This window comes from Thunnus thynnus, chromosome 1, assembly GCF_963924715.1.
Source record: "Thunnus thynnus chromosome 1, fThuThy2.1, whole genome shotgun sequence".
Lineage (NCBI taxonomy): Eukaryota > Metazoa > Chordata > Actinopteri > Scombriformes > Scombridae > Thunnus > Thunnus thynnus.
The window spans coordinates 468,691-489,216 of record NC_089517.1 but is presented as its reverse complement, the minus strand read 5'-3'; the positions used below and the strand labels follow the sequence as shown (position 1 = coordinate 489,216).

The 20,526-nt window shown below is 40.2% G+C and overlaps 1 protein-coding gene across 6 annotated transcripts in view; it reads left to right on the top strand.

Moving 5' to 3' along the window:
• The window catches only part of LOC137184991 (NLR family CARD domain-containing protein 3-like), a 281,932-nt gene that overhangs the window by 182,833 nt on the left and 78,573 nt on the right, over positions 1–20,526 (top strand). The window lies entirely within an intron of this gene.

Sequence of the window (20,526 nt, the reverse complement as noted above, 5' to 3'; positions counted from 1 at the left end):
AATATGTGTGTATAACTTTGAAAACATCACATCTAATAATCAGAGCAGCAGCTAACTTGGATGTGTCTGTCTGGAGCTTCAAAGATGGATCCTGCTGAGCAAATGTCAGAATATTGATCTCAGGATTGATAAACTGACTGCACAGATTGATAATTGACAGAAAGGATTGTTAGACACAAGAATGTTTTATATTTATGGAAGATGAGAAAAATTCTAAAATGTCTCATTAAAGACAAATCAAACACAGAAAGAAAATGAGATACAATGCACGTTATGTATACGTGTTTCCTTTTCATGTCAGTGTTTACTGTCATAATTAATGAAAAACCTTTGGTAAAGAGACAATGAAGGTTTCTCAGGCTGCATTAAAATCAAACCAGAACACAGAAAACAAAGTGAAAAGGTGTTTTACATTTCAGTGTTTGTTGTCTTGTCTGTTCTTTCATGCAGCACAATCCATCTCATTAAAACTGCAAACAGTCTCACAAATGGAACTAAACATACAGTCAGTAGTTCTGTCCCTCAGCCCACAGGAAACTGTTTTATTGTGAAAGGCTGTCTGTCATGTTTGACTTCACCTCTGCTGGTGTTGATAAGCTCCGCCCATGGCACTGCCTCCAAGCTGTGATTGGACGGCTGATTATTTTTCAGTTTGACAGGAATCAGAAATGTTTTGAAAATTATTATCAGGATCTGTATGGATCAGATGGGAAATGAACAGGAGATTATTCTCATAATTTACAGGAAATCTTATTCTGCCAAAATTCAAAGAAGATACTAAACAATGGATGGATGAAGATGTTACACAAAAAGAGGAAGCTGATGTCATAACATCTCTGAAAACACATAAAGCATCAGGGACAGTTTTTAAAACAATGTATGGATCACCTTGTACCTCCTCTAACAGAGTCTGTACAGAGTAAAAGCTGCTTGATGTTGTGTTCATCCATCTGAAGGCTGAACTGGGATGTTTATAGTTCCATCTTTAGTTATTGAGGTTGGTACAGATTGTTACTGAGCCATAGAACTCCTGTAGAACATCCTCACTTCCTTCTTCTTCTGTTGACTCATCACCAAGTCGCCTGCCATCCTCTTTTCATCACTGGAGGAATTTGAACTCATCAGTCACTCTGTTCTGAAAGATTTCTATTAAATTCTGGGATTTAAACTGATGATTAATCCTTCATGTCTTTGGTTTTAACTACATGCTTTTGTCACTGATTATTATTCAGTTTGACAAGAACATCTATGGGTCTTTAGCTTTAATAAGCTGTGTGCAGATTTGAGTCATTAAATGTCCTTAAACGTGATGTTTTCTCCACAGAGTTCAGCAGCAGAGCTCAGAGGTTCCCAGTGATCAGTCTGCACAGCAGCATCAAACACACCTGGACTCCATATTTATGGTGTGTACATGTACAAACACACTTTTAATATTAACTCCATCAGCCACAGATGAAATACTAAAGTACCATTCAGGTCCTAACAGTGTCCATGCTGCTGTGTTTAGACCAGCAGGCCTTCGGACTGACAGATGAATCACATGTTGTGTTCTACCAGTTTAAATTAAATGTTCAGTTTATCTTCCTGTTCCAGCTGCTGGAGGAGAACATCGTCACTTTTGTGAAGAACGAGCTGAAGAAAGTCCAGAGGGGTCTGAGTCTAGATTACCCAGAATGCTTAGAGAGTCAGAGTGAGGATGAGGAGGTGTTGGACGGTGAGGAGGAAGAGCAGAGGAGGAGCAACAGAGAGGCATTTCTGAAGATCACACTGCACTTCCTGAGGAGAATGAAGCAGGAGGAGCTGGCTGACTGTCTGCAGAGCAGTAAGAGGATTTAAACAGATTTAACATGATGGAGGCAACATGGGAGAGGTTTATATTTCAAACTCTGCTGTAAATATGCTGCACACATCTGCATCAGATCAGAGGCTGTTTGTCCTCCACTGATGAGCTGAATAAAACTGATGGAGGAGGAAAAACTATACAGACACACTTACATGTTCAGATTTCTAGATTTTCTGTAGGATCCACTCACTGATTTCATTTGTTGTTTGTTCATTCAGGAACTCTTGCTCCACTGTGTCAACATAAACTCAAGTCTACCCTGAAGAAGAAGTTCCAGTGTGTGTTTGAGGGGATTGCTAAAGCAGGAAACCAAACCCTTCTGAATCAGATCTACACAGAGCTCTACATCACAGAGGGAGGGACTGCAGAGGTCAATGATGAACATGAGGTCAGGCAGATTGAAACAGCATCCAGGAAAACAGACAGACCAGAAACAACAATCAGACAAGAAGAAATCTTTAAAGCCTCACTCGGAGGAGATGAACCAATCAGAACAGTGATGACAAAGGGAGTGGCTGGCATTGGGAAAACAGTCTTAACACAGAAGTTCACTCTGGACTGGGCTGAAGACAAAGCCAACCAGGACATACACTTCACATTTCCATTCACTTTCAGAGAGCTGAATGTGCTGAAAGATAAAAAGTACAGCTTGGTGGAACTTGTTCATCACTTCTTTACTGAAACCAAAGAAGCAGGAATCTGCAGGTTTGAAGAGTTCCAGGTTGTGTTCATCTTTGACGGTCTGGATGAGTGTCGACTTCCTCTGGACTTCCACAACAATGAGATCCTGACTGATGTTACAGAGTCCACCTCAGTGGATGTGCTGCTGACAAACCTCATCAGGGGGAAACTGCTTCCCTCTGCTCGCCTCTGGATAACCACACGACCTGCAGCAGCCAGTCAGATCCCTCCTGAGTGTGTGGGCATGGTGACAGAGGTCAGAGGGTTCACTGACCCACAGAAGGAGGAATACTTCAGGAAGAGATTCAGAGATGAGAAGCAGGCCAGCACAATCATCTCCCACATCAAGACACCAAGAAGCATCCACATCATGTGCCACATCCCAGTCTTCTGCTGGATCACTGCTACAGTTCTGGAGGATGTGTTGAAAAGCAGAGAGGGAGGAGAGCTGCCCAAAACCATGACTGAGATGTACATCCACTTCCTGGTGGTTCAATCCAAACTGAAAAACATCAAGTATGATGGAGGAGCTGAGACAGATCCACACTGGAGTCCAGAGAGCAGGAAGATGATTGAGTCTCTGGGAAAACTGGCTTTTGAGCAGCTGCAGAAAGGCAACCTGATCTTCTATGAATCAGACCTGACAGAGTGTGGCATCGATATCAGAGCAGCCTCAGTGTACTCAGGAGTGTTCACACAGGTCTTTAAAGAGGAGAGAGGACTGCACCAGCACAAGGTGTTCTGCTTCGTCCATCTGAGCGTTCAGGAGTTTCTGGCTGCTCTTCATGTCCATCTTACATTCATGAACTCTGGAGTCAATCTGCTGGCAGAAGAACAAACAACATCCTGGTGGTCTGAAGTGTTCAGAGGCAAATCAACAAGTTTCTACCAGAGTGCTGTGGATGAGGCCTTAAAGAGTCCACATGGACACCTGGACTTGTTCCTCCGCTTCCTCCTGGGTCTTTCACTGCAGACCAATCAGACTCTCCTACGAGGTCTGCTGACACAGACAGGAAGTAGGTCACAGACCAATCAGGAAACTGTCGGGTACATCAAGAAGAAGATCAGTGAGAATCTGTCTGCAGAGAGAAGCATCAATCTGTTCCACTGTATGAATGAATTGAATGATTGTTCTTTAGTGGAGGAAATCCAACAGTACCTGAGATCAGGAAGTCTCTCCACAGATAAACTGTCTCCTGCTCAGTGGTCAGCTCTGGTCTTCATCTTACTGTCATCAGAAAAAGATCTGGACGTGTTTGACCTGAAGAAATACTCTGCTTCAGAGGAGGCTCTTCTGAGGCTGCTGCCAGTGGTCAAAGCCTCCAACAAAGCTCTGTAAGTACACAGATAGTTGGATTTATTCATCATTATTTAAATACTCAGCTATCCTTTTAACAAATAAATTCTTACTTGTTTTTCCCTTTTATTTCCTCTCCAGGCTGAGTGGCTGTAACCTCTCAGGGAGAAGCTGTGCAGCTCTGTCCTCAGTTCTCAGCTCCCAGTCCTCTAGTCTGAGAGAGCTTGAGCTCAGTAACAACAACCTGCAGGATGCAGGAGTAGAACTACTGTCTACTGGACTGGAGAGTCCACACTGCACACTGGAAAATCTCAGGTTGGAACAAATTCCCCATTGTTTTAGAGGCATTTTTCTAAACTATAAGATGCAGCCTCTCTAATGTCAGGACTTCTGATTTGCAAAGGTTTTCCACTAGGATTTTATGTTTCAAACGACAGAAAATGCTCAAATTTTCTACTTTATCTTTCCTTGATTCAGCCTTATATATTTTACAGCACACATATATGAACTCTGGCTGAGACAGAGTAACAAATATTTGCTTTGATACCATGTGATTTATATCATTACATGTCTGTTCATCATTAAACTGTCACATCTCCAACATGTTTAGAATAGAACAGCAAAGATTTAACTAGTGCTGAGAGGAGAATTTATATCCAGCATCATCTTCATGTTCATTATTTTCTCTCCAGGCTTCTCAGAGAGAAGCTGTGCAGCTCTGTCCTCAGTTCTCAGCTCCCAGTCCTCTAGTCTGAGAGAGCTTGACCTCAGTAACAATAACCTGCAGGCCTCCGGAGTGAAGCACCTGTCTGCTGGACTGGAGAGTCCACACTGCACACTGGGAACTCTCAGGTCAGGATTCATCAACCCTTACTAGGTAGAGGGGAGGACATTTCTCTTCATTTGATAATGTTAAAACTAAAGTTAGGCTTTGCTGACGGCTTCCCGACTCATTTTAAAAAAGACGAGAGAGAGAAGCAGTGGTCGAGCGAGCTAGAAAGTGGATTAGGAGAGTGAGCAGTGGTAGTGAGAAAGCTGGTGAATGAGAGGAAGAAAACATTATTTTCTGATTGTTTCACGGCAGTTACAAACACATCCATCCAGCACCTCCACACTAGGGGTGTGCCCAAATACAAATACATTATTCAGCAAAGCACAAATAGTGTTTTTTTATTAATATTTGTTTCATACAAATAATTTAAAAATTATTTTATAAATATCATACGTGTATTATGGGAGTAAGGTAAAAAAAAAATAGAATTAACATAGTTTCAAATGTTTTTTTTCCATATGTTTTCATGTATGAAAAGACCCAAATTATACAACAGATAGTTCCGACCAAGCAATCTGATTGGTCAACTGGACATTTAGAACGAGCTCAAATCAGCATGACAACACATCTAGCCGTGCTCAAATGAAAAAAGCCTCTCACTAAAAATATTATTCCGCCATTCATTAGAACTATAAACCATGACATCACGCTAACAACAACTGTCACTTCTGGGTAGATGACTGGTGGTTGATGTGAATTGCGGTGATATGTGAACTTGGCAAATTTGTTTATTTCTGTTGTCATTTTCAGCCACAACTGTAAAGTTTGAATATATATATATATATATATATATATATATATATATATATATATATATATATATATGTAGGTAAACACCGTGGTCCAACCTATCTGATGTTTCTGATGTGCTTATTTTATGTACTGTGTTGCTCTGTTAGCGTCTTTGGTTTGTTTTGTTTTGTGGGGGGATCTGCAGTGAAAACCCAGAACAGAGTTTTGAGTTGTCTTTCTTTTATGTTTGTGAAACTGGATTGAACTGAACTGATTAGTGGTTGTGGGGAAAACAAAACAGACCCTTTACCAAGTGGATTGAACTCTGAGACTGTGGAACGAGTTACACACCCTCACGCACACTGAAAAACCCGAACCGTTTTCTACTCTATCGTTACCCGACATGGAAAATTTTTGTTTTTCAGCACGTCTTAGTTACAACAAGATTGAGCTAGCAAAGCAGTTTTGTGTTTATATATGTGGCATTTATTTAGTTTGGAAAATCCCACAGTCTCCAGAAAGCGTTAGCTCAAGTTGGCTGGCTGACTCAGCAGGGACTAGAAATCGTCTCTGTTGCTAGGTCGTTACTAAGGGTCGGCCTACTTGCTGGAGTAGTAAACTAGTTTCATTACGTAGTAGTCTACAGATGTAACTGATTGTTTTCCAGGTACCCATAATATGATCAATTTATATCTTTTTTTGTTGTTGTTATACAACAGTTGTTAACTGATGTATAATTGCAATATTACTTATATTGCAATATTGCTTAAATACACACTGTAAGCAGACTACTTGATTTTCTACTGGAGAATTGTTTAAACAGTATTTTCATAGGAATGATTCTGTCCCAACTTTTTTGATCTATACAAGCGGTTTCCACTGTAATTACGTGATAATTAGCCAGTAACTTCTTTGAAATTTCTTTGAACTACATTTTTCTTTCTCAGAGCTGTTTCTTACAACGTGCTGTCTGACCACGTTAGAAATCAAATGTTTTTATTGCCTTTCTGTTCAGTAATTGTTTGAGTCACGGAGCGTACTCTTCATACGCTTGCATGCACCGAACCAGAACGTCTGTATCACAACAGTTCAGGACAAATACATGTACCTGTACACCCCTATACTTACACCTAGTGGATAATGCAAATGTAGGTGACTTTTTTCTTTCTTTGCCAATATACTATATATCCCTCATTTCTGCAAATATTTTGGTAATATTTTTCTTGAATTTACTGTACATTTATGTAACCGAGGTTATTTTCTGTAGCTACAAATTACAGATGTCCCCTAAATGCCTCATGATGCAGACATTGACTGTAAAAAATATGGACGTAGTCACGGTGACATCACCATTTGGTTCGCGAACTGCCATTTTGAAGCCTCGAGTGTAGCGATTTGACCATCGCCATCTTGGATTTGGCCGTCGCCATGTTTGATTTTTGGAGCCAGAAGTGACCATATTTGGAAGAGAAGAAGAACCATAGCGCTAGCTGCTAGCTTGGTTAGCATGGTGCATTTATAATCTATGGTTAACATTCATAATGTTAATGCTAATTTTCGCTAGCGAAAAACAGGCCTAAGACCGTTAAAACAAAATGTACTCAGTGGAAAAACTGATCATCTGACTCATTGATGGGTCTTTTATTACAAAAAACACTGAACAAGACTTTTTTTTAGGTGACCATAATATTACAATTAACTTTAATGAACTGAAAACACACTGTGAAATAGCAGCAGCTACGCCTATACGCCATGTTTACGTTACTTAAGCAATGTTGTCACCATGGCAGCGACTTGTCAATCACAACGTAGCCATGCTCTAAAGCATACGCTTCTTTATTGTCTATTTTTTGCAGCCGGTGGAGTCGCCCCCTATTGGCCATTAGATAGAATGAAGGTTTTTGGCACTTCTGCATTGGCTTCCTTTTTCAGCTCCGGAGGTTGCCGCTTGGATGCAGATGATGCAGACTGCAGTCAGTAGAAACTACAATTTACCGATGTTCCCTAAACGCTCAATATGCAGGCTGATGGTAGACGCTACAATTTACCGATGTTTCCTAAACCCCTCACATGCAGGCTAGCAGTAGATGCTAGCGGTAGATGCTAGCTAGGCAGCTGCGCACAGAGAAGTTTCTAGTCTCCCTTCAGTTACTGCAGCACAGCTACTCAGACAGGTGCTAAAATGAGTTAGTTTGGAAAGAGTAAAATAAGGCGTTTTAATGTCAGATTTAAATAAGTTGAAACCGAGTAGAGCTGGTGTGTTGCCAGAGAGAGAAAACTGCTAAGCTGCAGAGCAGCTGTGGAAAAAGAATCTTCGGGACTCCGGCGGGCGTTTCCCTCCAAATTAATGGATTATCCTGGTGAGTTAGCCACCCGAGGTTAGCTGGTTAGCATTAAGGTTTTGTTCCAAAATCATTTAATGGTGTGTTAGTTTACCTTGAAAGGTATGGTGAAGCAAAAAGCCAGTCAGGATATAATGTTTGTGTGATGTGATGAGAATATAGCTGATGCAGCTTTTTAGCCGCTAACCACTGTAGGCTTAATTACATTCTAGAAGCTAGGCTAAGTGCTACATGCTAAGCTGCTGTTGTAGCGCTGGGAAAGCACGTAAGGCAGTTTGTGCTTATTTGAAATGGGCTTAAAAGCTAATGTGTATGTACTAAAACATGTAAAAGGCCTGATATGTGCATTCATCTGAAATGTACCCATGTCTATAATGCATTATAAACATACTTATAATGTGTTATAATCTGCTCATAACACTGTATAATTATAGTTATAAACACTCATAAATATTCATAGTACTTTATAACAATAATCATAACACATTATAAAGCATTTTATAATGACTTATAAGGTCAAGAATCATAAAACTTCATAACTGCTGGTCACTCACTGACATGTTTTACAAGGATCATAGTGTATTATAATTCTCATAGTTGTAATACATTATAATCATTTTATAATGCATCAATAATCACTGTTATAATGCATTAAAATGGCTATAAGTGAAACTAACTGGTCATTGGGTGCTTTAAGTGAAGTAATATAATTCCTGAGGAATATGCAGATATAATACATTACAAGCTGCTTATAAATCACTATAAGTGCTCATTGTTTGCTTTAATAAAGTGAAAAAATATTAAAATCTTTGCAAGAACAATATAAAATTTTGTAAAACTAATTAATTAATTTAACGAGTCATAACAGACAATGAATTGAGTTTCCAATCTGACAATGAACAACTGAGTGATGAACATTTACATTTCACTAATGTTTCCCCAAAAAACTCACTAAACACTCAAATTATAGATAAAACCTGAAACTATTTCTATTTCTATTTTACTTTTATATAAATGTTTGATCAACAAAAGTGAGTCATTAAACAACTTGGTGAATGATAAGTGATTATAATACTTTATAAAATGATTGATATGATACTTGACCTTATAAATCTTAATAAAATGCTTTGTAATGTGTTCCGATTATTGTTATTAAGTATTATGAACATTTATGAGGGTTGCAAACTTTTCACCTTTCACCTCTGAATGTGGAACACTGGCATGCTGTGTAAAAGGCAATGACCAACTATTTATTCATTGAATTAAAATGTACTATGATGGGATATAAGATTTTGGTCTTATCGCCCAGCCCTGCTCTACTATATAGTCACATTTACTGAACAGTGTTTGCATTGGCAGGACGATGTAAAATAGCAATGTTAAATTAAGGAAATACAACAATAACATGACATCCACAATAATAAATAATGGAACAGATAAAATAACTATATGTAGGGCCGGGCGATCTGTCCATCCTTTACACAGATTAAATTAAATTACTCTTATTGGCTTTTTACTTCCGAAGCTTTTATTGTACTTACAGAAACGTAACAAGTGCAGTTTTCAACTCGAGTTCTCGAGTTCACACATGGAGGGTTCAGCCCCGCCGCGGTGAATCATAGTAACGCAACCATGAATGACAGCAAACCTCAGCAGAGACTCTCAGACTGAGCTGAAATTAAACAAGTGCACATACATCTGGTAAATCACATAAATAAAGACAGTCTTTACTGCGTTTTGCTGTCATTTATAGTCGCCGTCTCGCTGCTTCTCTGCGCTTTCTCAGCGTGGGCGGGGCTTAGCCCTCCATGTGTAAAGCACAGCAGAGGAGAGTTAATGACAACTGAACTCGTTACGTTACTGTAAGTGCAATAAAAGCTTTGCAAGTAAAAAGCCAAGAAGAGTAATTCATCAATGTAATCTGTGCAAAAGATGGACAGACTCCAAATGATGAAAAATATTGCCGTAAAGAGTCTGATTAGTCACAACGATATAAACGATAGAGACGTTTTTCTCTCATCACATGATATATATCATGTCACACAGCCCTAAACCACATGTACAATAGACTGTCAGGATGATTGTTTGTCACATTCAGTGATGTTTCCTCAGTTTGCTGCATGTTTGATAGAATCTGTTGCTGTTTACTGTCGTCTGACTTCGTAAAGTTTGGAATTAACATATAAATTTCTAAAAGTTTCCCACTCTGATGTTATTATATTGGGTGTTATTGATCAGTGCTGGTGTGAGGTTGAGCAGTATTGGGTGTTATTGATCAGTCTCAGGACCAGCTGACAGAAGGGTGTGTTGTTGCCTGGGAAACTGCAGGTAGCATAACTCAATTTAAGGAATAGTGCAGAGCGTAAACAAGTGAGTGGTTAAACGAGAGAGCGTCAGAGAAATAAGGTTGAATGTGAGCGGAGCAGAGGAAAAGGTTAACAGGAAGTTGTCAGTGTGGCAGTAAATGTACAGACGACAGTGTGTCAGTTAATAAATGCTGCAGCTTGTCAAGACCAAGAAAAGTCACGTCTGTTGTTTCCCCAACTGCTGGAAAAGTGAAGGGGCTTAGCTCCAAAGTTAGCAACAATGGGTTAGCCTAGCCTGACGATGCTAAACAGAGAAATAGAAAACGGAGAAATGTGTAGCTGCCCCCCCCCCCCCCCCCCCCCCCACCAAAAAAAAACACCCCGCCAGGCCAGACCACTCAACCTAGAGGAAACACTGGTAAGTGTTGTTTTTTTTAATATTAATAATCAATGTGTAACGGACTAATTCTGCCTTGCGTGTATTGGTTGGTGTTTTTATTTGGATGTTTAATATGGATCTACAGGATTCTGTGTGCAGGGTCTCTATGGGATGCTGGTCCCATCTAGTGTAGTCCTCATGACTGAGTGGACCCCAAACTTCACTGCCATTAAGAGCGATTGGTTGGATTATACTATCAAATATTTTTGTCTAAATACTAATTGGTGTGTCTATTTATTCTTATTGCATAAAATGCTCTACATGCTTGTTGTTTCACCGTCAGACCAAAGTTACCTGACGCACTGACTGTGAGCTCCAGGTAATCATAGTACAGGCTGTCATCTAGATACTGTTCCCTAGTTTGAATTGATATTTGAGCTTCTTTTGGAAGATGATGCTTTTAGATTTGTTAAAGTTGACTGTCAGGGCCCAGTTCTGACAGTCCTGCTCCAGGAGGTCCAGGTGCTGCTGTAGTCCTTGTTGTGTGGGTCATCATCATAGAGCAGGAATTTAACTTCCTTAATGTTAAGAGTTTGGCCAGCAGGGGTTCCAGACTGCTCCAACAGCACTGCTAAGTCATTAATGTAGATGTTAAATAGAGGCGGAGACATGCTGTTGCCCTGAAAGACGCCTCTCGCTTCACCGAAGTGATCTGTAGTTTTTACTCCACACTTATTACTGACATACATTTATTTAATTATGTCATAAAGTTTACTGACTGTACTGATTTGGAGAATTTAATAATATAATCTCTCTTGTCAAATACAATCAAATCTTTCTCTCTGTCTCAAATTCAAATAATACGAGAGTTGCTGATGATGCAGAGCAGCTTGCCCATACAGCTGCTGACACACATCCCTCTGTAATTCTGAGGCTCAAATCTGTCTCCACTTTTAAATATAGCTGTAATAAGACCATTATTCCAACTCTCAGCAAAATATCCCACACTCACAATTAGGTTGAATCATTTTAGAATAGACAAGTGGAATTTTTCTGTGCTGTATTTCAGCATTTGGTTCAGTCTCCCATCAGGCCCACATGCTTTTTTGCTTTTGAGGGTCTTCAGTTTTGTTTTCAGGTGGTTGATAGTAACGAGGAAATCTAGGGGGTTCTGGTGGTCTTTGAATATCAATTCCATATTTAGTAGTTTTTCCAGTATTTGTTTGGTTTGTAAGTCAGTTCCTGGTGGTTTTGGCTCAAATAAGGTGTGAAAATATTGAGTCCATATGTCTCGGTCCTGTATGAGCAGCTCCTCAGGCTCAGACTGACAGACAAAGTTCCACTGGTCCCAGAAGTCCCAGTTAGACTCTATACTCTCTGCAAGTAGGCACAGCTGTTTCTCACTATGCTTTATCTTTTTGCTTCTGGTTGTATTTTTATGTCTTAAGTGCTTCACAATACTGAAGGCGTATATGATTGTTTGTTTCTAACTTGTTTTTTCAGGTTTTGACATTCTTTGTCAAACCAGTGGTTCTTTTTTGTTGTTTTTCTTTTGTTTGTACGTAGTTTGAATTGATCTTTATTTGCTGTTGTGTTGAAGATGTCATTTATATTGTGGACAGCCTCACATATGCCTTCAGTAGTGGGAGGGTAGGGCTATTCTATCAACTCTTGTAGTAATAGTGTAATCTCCTCACTATTGCTGGCCTCTTGGTATTGCTCAGTGCTGTCTGGGGCCCATCTGTATGTCCTGGGTATGTTGAACAGCTTGCTGGGTTTTGTGTGTGTGATATTGTTGTGTTTGAGGAAGAGGGTGATTTGGTTGTGGTCTGATAAAGGGGTTTGGGGCTTGACTGTGAATGCAGTGAAAGAAGGGGTCCATGTCTGTGATCATATAATCTACAGTGCTGTTGCCAGCAGTTGAACAATAAGTGAACCTTCCCAAAGAGTCCCCTCTTACCCGACCGTTGACCATATACAGACTGAGGCTTCTGCACAGTTGTAGCAGCTCCCTCCCATTACTGTTCATCACAGTGTCAAAGTTGTTTCTAGGAGGCAGATGGAGGTGAATAGTAGGAGCTTGCTGGCTGATCAAACTGTCTCCTTGACTACTGGTGACTTCAGGTTGTGCACCAGTCCGGGCATTAAAATCACCACAGATTATTATATTTGCTGCCCCTGGTAATGACATATCTGTGACTCAAGGCAGGGAAACATGTCATCAGAGAAGTAAGGGGACTCACAGCACATAGATATATATCCTTCTGTGTAGGGAGAAGATCTCTTTTTATTTTCTGATGTTGAGAATTTCTAGTAAATTGTGTAAATGTGACTTGTAGCATATAATGAGTCGTCCTGAGTCTCTGCTTGACTAACAGTAGATCATTTGTGGGAAGGGGCAATAATCTCTCTGTAGCTGGGAGGGCAGTGTGTGGGTACATCACCTCTATACCATGTTTCTGATAGGATTATGATGTCATTATTATTGATAAGTTTTACTCTTCAGACCAAAGACTGAGGAGTAAAGACCTTGGATATTCCAACAGCTTATTTTAAAGGAACTCATTGAAATTCTCAACAGAAGATGAAATAAAATAAAACAAACACAGAAACAACTTTTACACAGGTGACCTTGAAGAACCTATTAGAGTGAAATATATTCATATTCATTATATAATATATTCATATTTTATTATCAAATTAGGATTTGTTTAGTTTGAAAGATGTTTTTATAATAAATAAAGATGTGAAGAAATGAAAAATTGAGATTGAAGCTCACTATGTTAATATAAGAACTAGAGCTGCTCGATTATGGCAAAAATCATACTCACGATTCTTTTGGTCAATATTGAGATCACGATTATTTAACACGATTACTTTTTGACCCATTTTTGCTGATGCAGATATGTGCACATATTTTATTCCAGCTGGCTGAGGAGACTATTACACCTGCAATCATAGATTGTATTAATGATCAATAAAGACAAATTATGAAGGAAGAACTCAGGAAGACTGGAGTTCAGGAGCTCAGCATTAAAACTTTAATGAACCTGCCAAGTGGGTGCAGCAGTAGTTTTCTTTGAGTTTATTAGACAGACAGGGTTAATGTGTAGGATTTAATCTTTGGTCCACAGTCTGAAGCAGAAGGTGGCGGTAATGCACCTAATACGCTGGTCGCCAATCGCTGTTATAAACCACAAAGAAGAAGAAAAAGGTTTTTTTCAAACAGAGTGGTACATCCTGTCAGCTGAGGGGTTTCCTATCTGTGCAGCCGAACACCGCAGCTCCTCCACGGACTATTACATCCCGACGGTCCCGGTGTTTCCTCCGCAGGCTCCACTTCACTGGATCCAAACGGAGAGCCGGGGCTAGCTGGGAGGCTAGCGGGGCGTTACCCGCAGCATGACCGGAGGGAAGCACAGTCAGTTAGCCTCCGCTAGCCTCCCAGCTAACGTTAGCCTCGGCTCTCCATTTGGATCCAACCGGAGCACCGAGCCCTGGTTTGTTATTCAGGTTAAAGTGAGAAGAAGCAGCAGGTCTGTCGGGCAGCTGAGTGAAGTGGAGCCTGCGGAGGCAGAACAGGTTAGCCCCGGTTTCACTACTGACAGATTCATTCGGTACAGTGGGCGAGGAAATAAAACCAATGAATCAATCAGTACAAACATTAGCATCAGTGGGTTAGCATTGCTGGGTTAACATTGGTGTGTTAGCATCAGTGTATTAGCTTCAGTATGTTAGCATTAATGGGTCAGCATCAGTGGGTTAGCTTCACTGGGTTAACATCAATATGTTAGCATCAGTGTGTTAGCATTAATAGGTCAGCATCAGTGGGTTAGCATGAGTTGGTTAGCATCAATTGTTAACATCAGTGGGTTAGCATCAGTTGTTAGCATCAGTGCGTTAGCATCAGTGGGTTAGCCTAACCTGAAGACTCTAAACAGAGAAATAGAGAACAGGAATATTTGTGCTGCTGAGTCTCCTGAGTTTTGTTCAGCACAACCTGAGAAACACTGAGTTTTGTGTGATGAACTTTATTGTTTAGTGGATTAATGCACTTTAATCCACTTTTGGACGCGGCTCTGCTCTCTTGGCTGTGTGCAGTGAACTGATGTCCCTCTTACATTACTTCTGTAACAGTCAGATTACATTAATTCTAGGGTGTTTTTCTCTTTATCCTCCTGTTAGCTGTTAGCTTCAGTGGGTTAACATCAGTGTGTTAACCATAGAGACATGACGTCACCCATTGGTTTGTGAACTCCCGTTTTGAAGCCTCAAGTGTAGCGATATGACCAACGCCATCTTGGATTTGACCGTCGCCATGTTTGATTTTTGGAGCCAGAAGTGACCATATTTGGACAAGGGGGTGGGGCTGACCATAGCGCTAGCTGTTAGCTTGGTTAGCACGGTGCATTTACAATCTATGGTTAACAGTGATAATGCTAATGCTAATTTTTGCTAGCGAAAAACAGGCCTAAAACCATTATAAGAAAATATACTCACTGAAAAAACTGATAATCCAACTCACTGATGGATGTTTTATAACAACTAAATGCTGAACAAGACTGTTTTTAGGCGACCACAATGTTACAGTTAACTTTAGTGAACTGAAAACACACTGTGAAATAGCAGCAGCTACGTCTATACGCCATGATTATATTGTGTAAGCAAAGCTGTTGCTGTGGTAGCGACTTGTCAATCACATTGTAGCCACGCCCTGAAGCATATGCTGCTTTATCATCTATTTTACTCTAAATGGGACCATAATTTACAAAATGAACATGATGTTGTATTGAAGAGGACTTGAAACTCGTGATTGAGACCACACACTCATCAGGAAAGTGTTTACTGAGGTAATAAATAAAGAGAGAAGTAGGGTCATTTTCTCATAGACTTCCATACAGTTGGACATCTATTTGCAGCCAGTGGAGTCGCCCCCTGATGGCCATTAGATAGAATGCAGGTTTTTGGCACTTGTGCATTGGCCTCAGTTTTCAGCCCCGGAGGTTGCTGCTTGGTGTTAACATCAGTATGTTAGCATCAGTTTATTAGCATTAATGGGTTACTATCAATGGGTTAGCATCAGTGAGTTAACATCAGTGTGTTAGCATCAGTGTGTTAGCGTTAATGGGTAAGCATCAGTGTGTTAGCATCAGTGTGTTAGCGTTAATGGGTAAGCATCAGTGTGTTAGCATTAATGGGTTAGCATCAGTGTGTTAGCATCAGTGTGTTAACGTTAATGGGTTAGCATCAGTGTGTTAGCATTAATGGGTTACCATCAGTGTGTTAACGTTAATGGGTTAGCATCAGTGTGTTAGCATTAATGGGTTACCATCAGTGGGTTAGCATCAGTGAGTTAACATCAGTGTGTTAGCGTTAATGGGTTAGCATCAGTGGGTTAACATCAGTATGTCAGCACAAATTGTTAGCATTGATGGGTTACCATCAGTATATTAGCATCAGTAGGTTAGCATCAATTGTTAGCATCAGTGCATTAGCCTAACCTGAAGACTCTAAACAGAGAAAGAGAACAGGAATATTTGTGCTGCTGAGTCTCCTGACTTTTGTTCAGCACAACCTGAGAAACACTGAGTTTTGTGTGATGAACTTTATTGTTTAGTGGATTAATGCACTTAAATCCACTTTTGGACGCGGCTCTGCTCTCTTGGCTGTGTGCAGTGAACTGATGTCCCTCTTACATTACTTCTGTAGCAGTCAGATTACATTAATTCTAGGGTGAGTTTTTCTCTTTATCCTCCTGCTAACATCGACTGTAAATCCACATTTTAAGGCTGATATTTAAAACATTTTCTTCCTGGGGGGGTCATGACCCCTCTAGGGGGTTCATGCTGCTGTTAAAAACATGCTGCTGAATCATCCCTCATCTGCTGACTTTTCCCATCTGGCTGGATGCTCAACTTTCTGGAGCTCCCTGATTCACTTCATCTTTTAGTTAGTTAGTTAGTGTGGAGACAGTTTGTCGTTGTATCTGACTGCACACAGCAGGACTCTCAGACTGTCTGACATGTGTGTTGTTTATGTGTTTGCAGTCTGTCAGGATGTCTGATCACAGAGGAAGGCTGTGCTTCTCTGGCCTCAGCTCTGAGCTCCAACCCCTCCCATCTGAGAGAGCTGGACATGAGCTACAATCATCCAGGAGACAAAGGACAGAAGCTGCTGTCTGCTGGACTGAAGGATCCACACTGGAGACTGGAGACTCTCAGGTACACTCAAAAAATATTTAGGCCTAATATGTAAGACTTATGTATTTCAATAGCATATAAAATTTCCATCCATTGAAATTGCATAGATTTGACATATACAAACTAATAAACTTAACATGAAGCATTTTTATAATTCAAACATAAATTAAACAAGCAGGAATGAGAGGTTATGTATTCTTATTAATAAATCCAATGTGTTTAAAAGAAATAATAACCAGGTTTATGCAATATCCCCAATTAACTTAAAATGCATCAAATTAATGCACTTTAAATGAATAAACCCAATGTATTTTAAATGTATCATTTTGAAAACTATGAACAGTGTTTCTGCTATAACAGTAAATGCCAAAAATAACGCCAAATATCCATTCATTCGGAAATCAACAGTGTTTGGGAGCCTCTGAGCAGCGCTGTTTCGAAACGTGAGTCAACGTCTTGTGCCGTTGCCATGGAAACTGCAGGTTGCGTAGCTCCTTTTAAAGAAAAGGGCAGTACGTGAGCGAGTGTTTAAGCGAGAGAGCGATTGTCAGAAAAGTGACGGTGAATGTGAGCAGAGCAGAGGAAAAGGTGAACAGTAAGGCCGGATTCAGACCCAATCAGGCGTTGCGGCGTTCAGCCGCAGGGTGGCGTGGAGATGTGGGCGTGTCTATTTGTCCTCCGAAACATAACCGCTGTGAAACAATCAGAAAATAACGTTTTATTGATCTGATTCACCGGCACTCTCGCTACCAGCGCTCCCTCTCTGTCTTCATTCACTCTCTAGCTCGCTCGACCACTGCTGCTGTCTCTCTCTCCTTCTCTCGTCTTTTTTACAGTACAGACTAAAGTGTGTCAGTCAGTTAATAAATGCTGCAGCATGGGGGTTAGCTCCAGAGTTAGCAACAATAGGTTAGCCTAACCTGATGACGCTAAACAGATTAATAGAAGCAATGGGGAACAGAGGAATATATGGCTGCTAATCCCCCCCCCACCTTAAACAATAACTAAAATACATTAAAAAGAAAACATAAAACAGTCAGATTACCTTCACATTTGATTAATTTAATATTTATGTGGAGCATGTGGCCAGTTTGGGTATTGCAGAAAGTCAAAGGCAGCAAAACGTCGCCATACAACAACATCACACTACACCATTTCCATTCAACAACATAACACACTGACATACAGCACACACCAACAAAAAGAGCAACCAAAACATGTGAACAACAAATATATTAAAAATCTATTTAAAAAAACAAAACAAAAAAGAAAAACAAAAGAAAATACCGTTCTTACATGCACGAGGTTAAAGAAAGTGCTCCCTTTTCAAATATTTACTTATTTCAGTGCAGTTGACCACTTAGACGAATGCCTATAAAGACAGGCAAACAGTTAAAGGCTAATTTAAGGTAACCCTGAACTATGATTAGTAATTTCAGAAGCATAACAATTCCTAGAATCTAATCTTGAAATTAGAATCAAAAACATTGTGAAGGCTCAGGTGAGGCCAGTCGGCCTTAAACACTTTGCTGCTTGTTGCATGACCAAGAATATACTGTATATTATAAACAGACCTTTCTGTAGCAACAAGAAACTCTCTTACAAACTGTGCTTAACAACTGTGTGGAACTAGAGATAGACAGGTAAATCATGGTGACTGTACTGCTTACATCACATTATCAATTCAAGAAATCCCTTAGACCATAATTCAGAAGACTGTAACAAGGCTCAGTTGTTGAGGAGCTTTCTACCACTTTCACATGTTTCTTGAATAAAGGAATATAAACAGAATATTCAGGTTCACTCTGGTAAGTGGCAAAACTTGCAGAAATCAACCACTTGTTTGCATGTTTTTCCCAGAGGGAAATAATAATCTATTAGTGCAAAATGCAGTCACTGAATTTAATCTTCAGTACTTGAATTTTTGGTGAAGTCCAGGTCCATCAGGATTTTCTGAAACCCTTCAACTGTGCACTTGAGGTCCTTAGGGTACGGCAAGTTCAGCACATCAATGAAACAAAAAACCATCAGACTTGCAAAGGTGATACTTTGTAGGTTTTGCAGAACTTCCACACCTTCAAGTACAACACCAACATCTGCATACATCTCATCTTCAGGACCGGCAGCCTCCACTCGAATCGCATAGATGCCCGTTGTTGTCTGTGCAATCCCTGACTCTGCCTCTGCACGTTCACTATCCTGCTGGATAAAACATGAACAATGAGCTGCGTCCCAGTGCTGGTCAAACTGTGATGTTCAAAGTTTGTAAAAATGCAGTTTTACAAACTGAAATTTGAGCAACAACTGAAGCATTCATGTAATGAAAGTGATAGTTGGGGTTCTTATCTATGGTAAGAGTTCACACTTAGCATAGATAGAAATCCAGTACACTCTTACCATCACTGTATCACTATGCTACAATTTCAACTACAAGTTGTCAGAACAAACAGTGACGAGGGCTCTGTTGTGTCGAGCTCCAGAAACAATGTAGTTAGCAGTTAGCAAGCAAGAGGGTTGGGAAAAGATCCTGGACAATGAATCCCAAAACATGTGTTGTGCATCCTTCAAAAACTTTTCTCAGCTGTGTCCACACTTGAAATAGTAACACTGTGTTTTAAGACAGGGAAGCAGCTGATGGGTCAAACTGGAGAATCTATTAAACTAGTAAGTAGCAGCTAATGTCACTATATAGGTAAGAACCTGAACTATCACTTTGAACATGCAACAAGCAAAAACGGAAAATGAGCTGCTGTGGACAGGGTCAGCAACACAACATATTTTAGACACTTAAAAAACAGCTCCATCTAAAACAAACAATATTAGATTAAGTGTACGTTATAATATTTTCACCGCTTTACTTTACCGTCAGACTTTACTGAAAGGAAACTGCCTTTACATCATAAAATATTGCCCTATCCAAGCAAACCAAACTCCATCGCCTCCATCGCTCCATAGTGACTTCAGTGTTTTAAAAAGGACAGTTTAGATTCACCAAAGTCATACAATAACACAAACTGTACTGAAAGGAAAGCAGATGTGCTGTAGTTACTAAAATGACTGATTTTGCCTATGGGGTTTGGTTGTGGCGATGATGTTTTTGATTTTTACGAGAGTTAAAGGTGCTATATATATTTGTCTGGAAAGTACATCCTTCAAACATACAGGTTATGGTTTCATATTGCCTAAGATGTTGATTTACGTGACTAAAATAGTCCTTCTCTGTTGAAAGTTCCTGTCATCCACACGCCTGACAAGAAAATGTAGTGAACTGAACATGTGGTGTTTCTAGATTCCTGTGTTTTTGATATATGTGACTCAAAAGGTTCTTCCACCTTGTGAACGTACACGGACAATCTACATATACACACGGATACCGGCAATTGCTGCCATGGAGGAAATGTTTGAGCCTGAAATGTTTTAGCAACTCATAGCTAGTAGATAATGAAATGTCACACACTTTACACTTTTATCAGCTGCTGTGTAGAAATGATCTGACTGGTCGCTGTTACTGGGAGGTCGAGTGGAGAAGAAGAGTTGAAATATCACTGAGTTACAGAGGAATCAGAAGGAAAGGACGCAGTGATGACTGTTTGTTTGGAAGGAATGATCAGTCCTGGAGTCTGATCTGCTCTGATGGTGGTCGTTACTCTGTCTGGCACAATGACATAGAAACATCCATCTCCTCCTCCTCCTCCTCCTCCTCCTCCTCCTCCTCCTCCTCCTCTGTCTCTAACAGAGTAGGAGTGTATGTGGACTGTCCTGCTGGCACTCTGTCCTTCTACAGAGTCTCCTCTGACACACTGATCCACCTCCACACCTTCAACACCACATTCACTCAGCCTCTGTATGCTGGGTTTTGGGTCGGGTCTGGTTCCTCAGTGTCTCTGTGTTCTCTGTAGGAGGAAGAGTCTCCT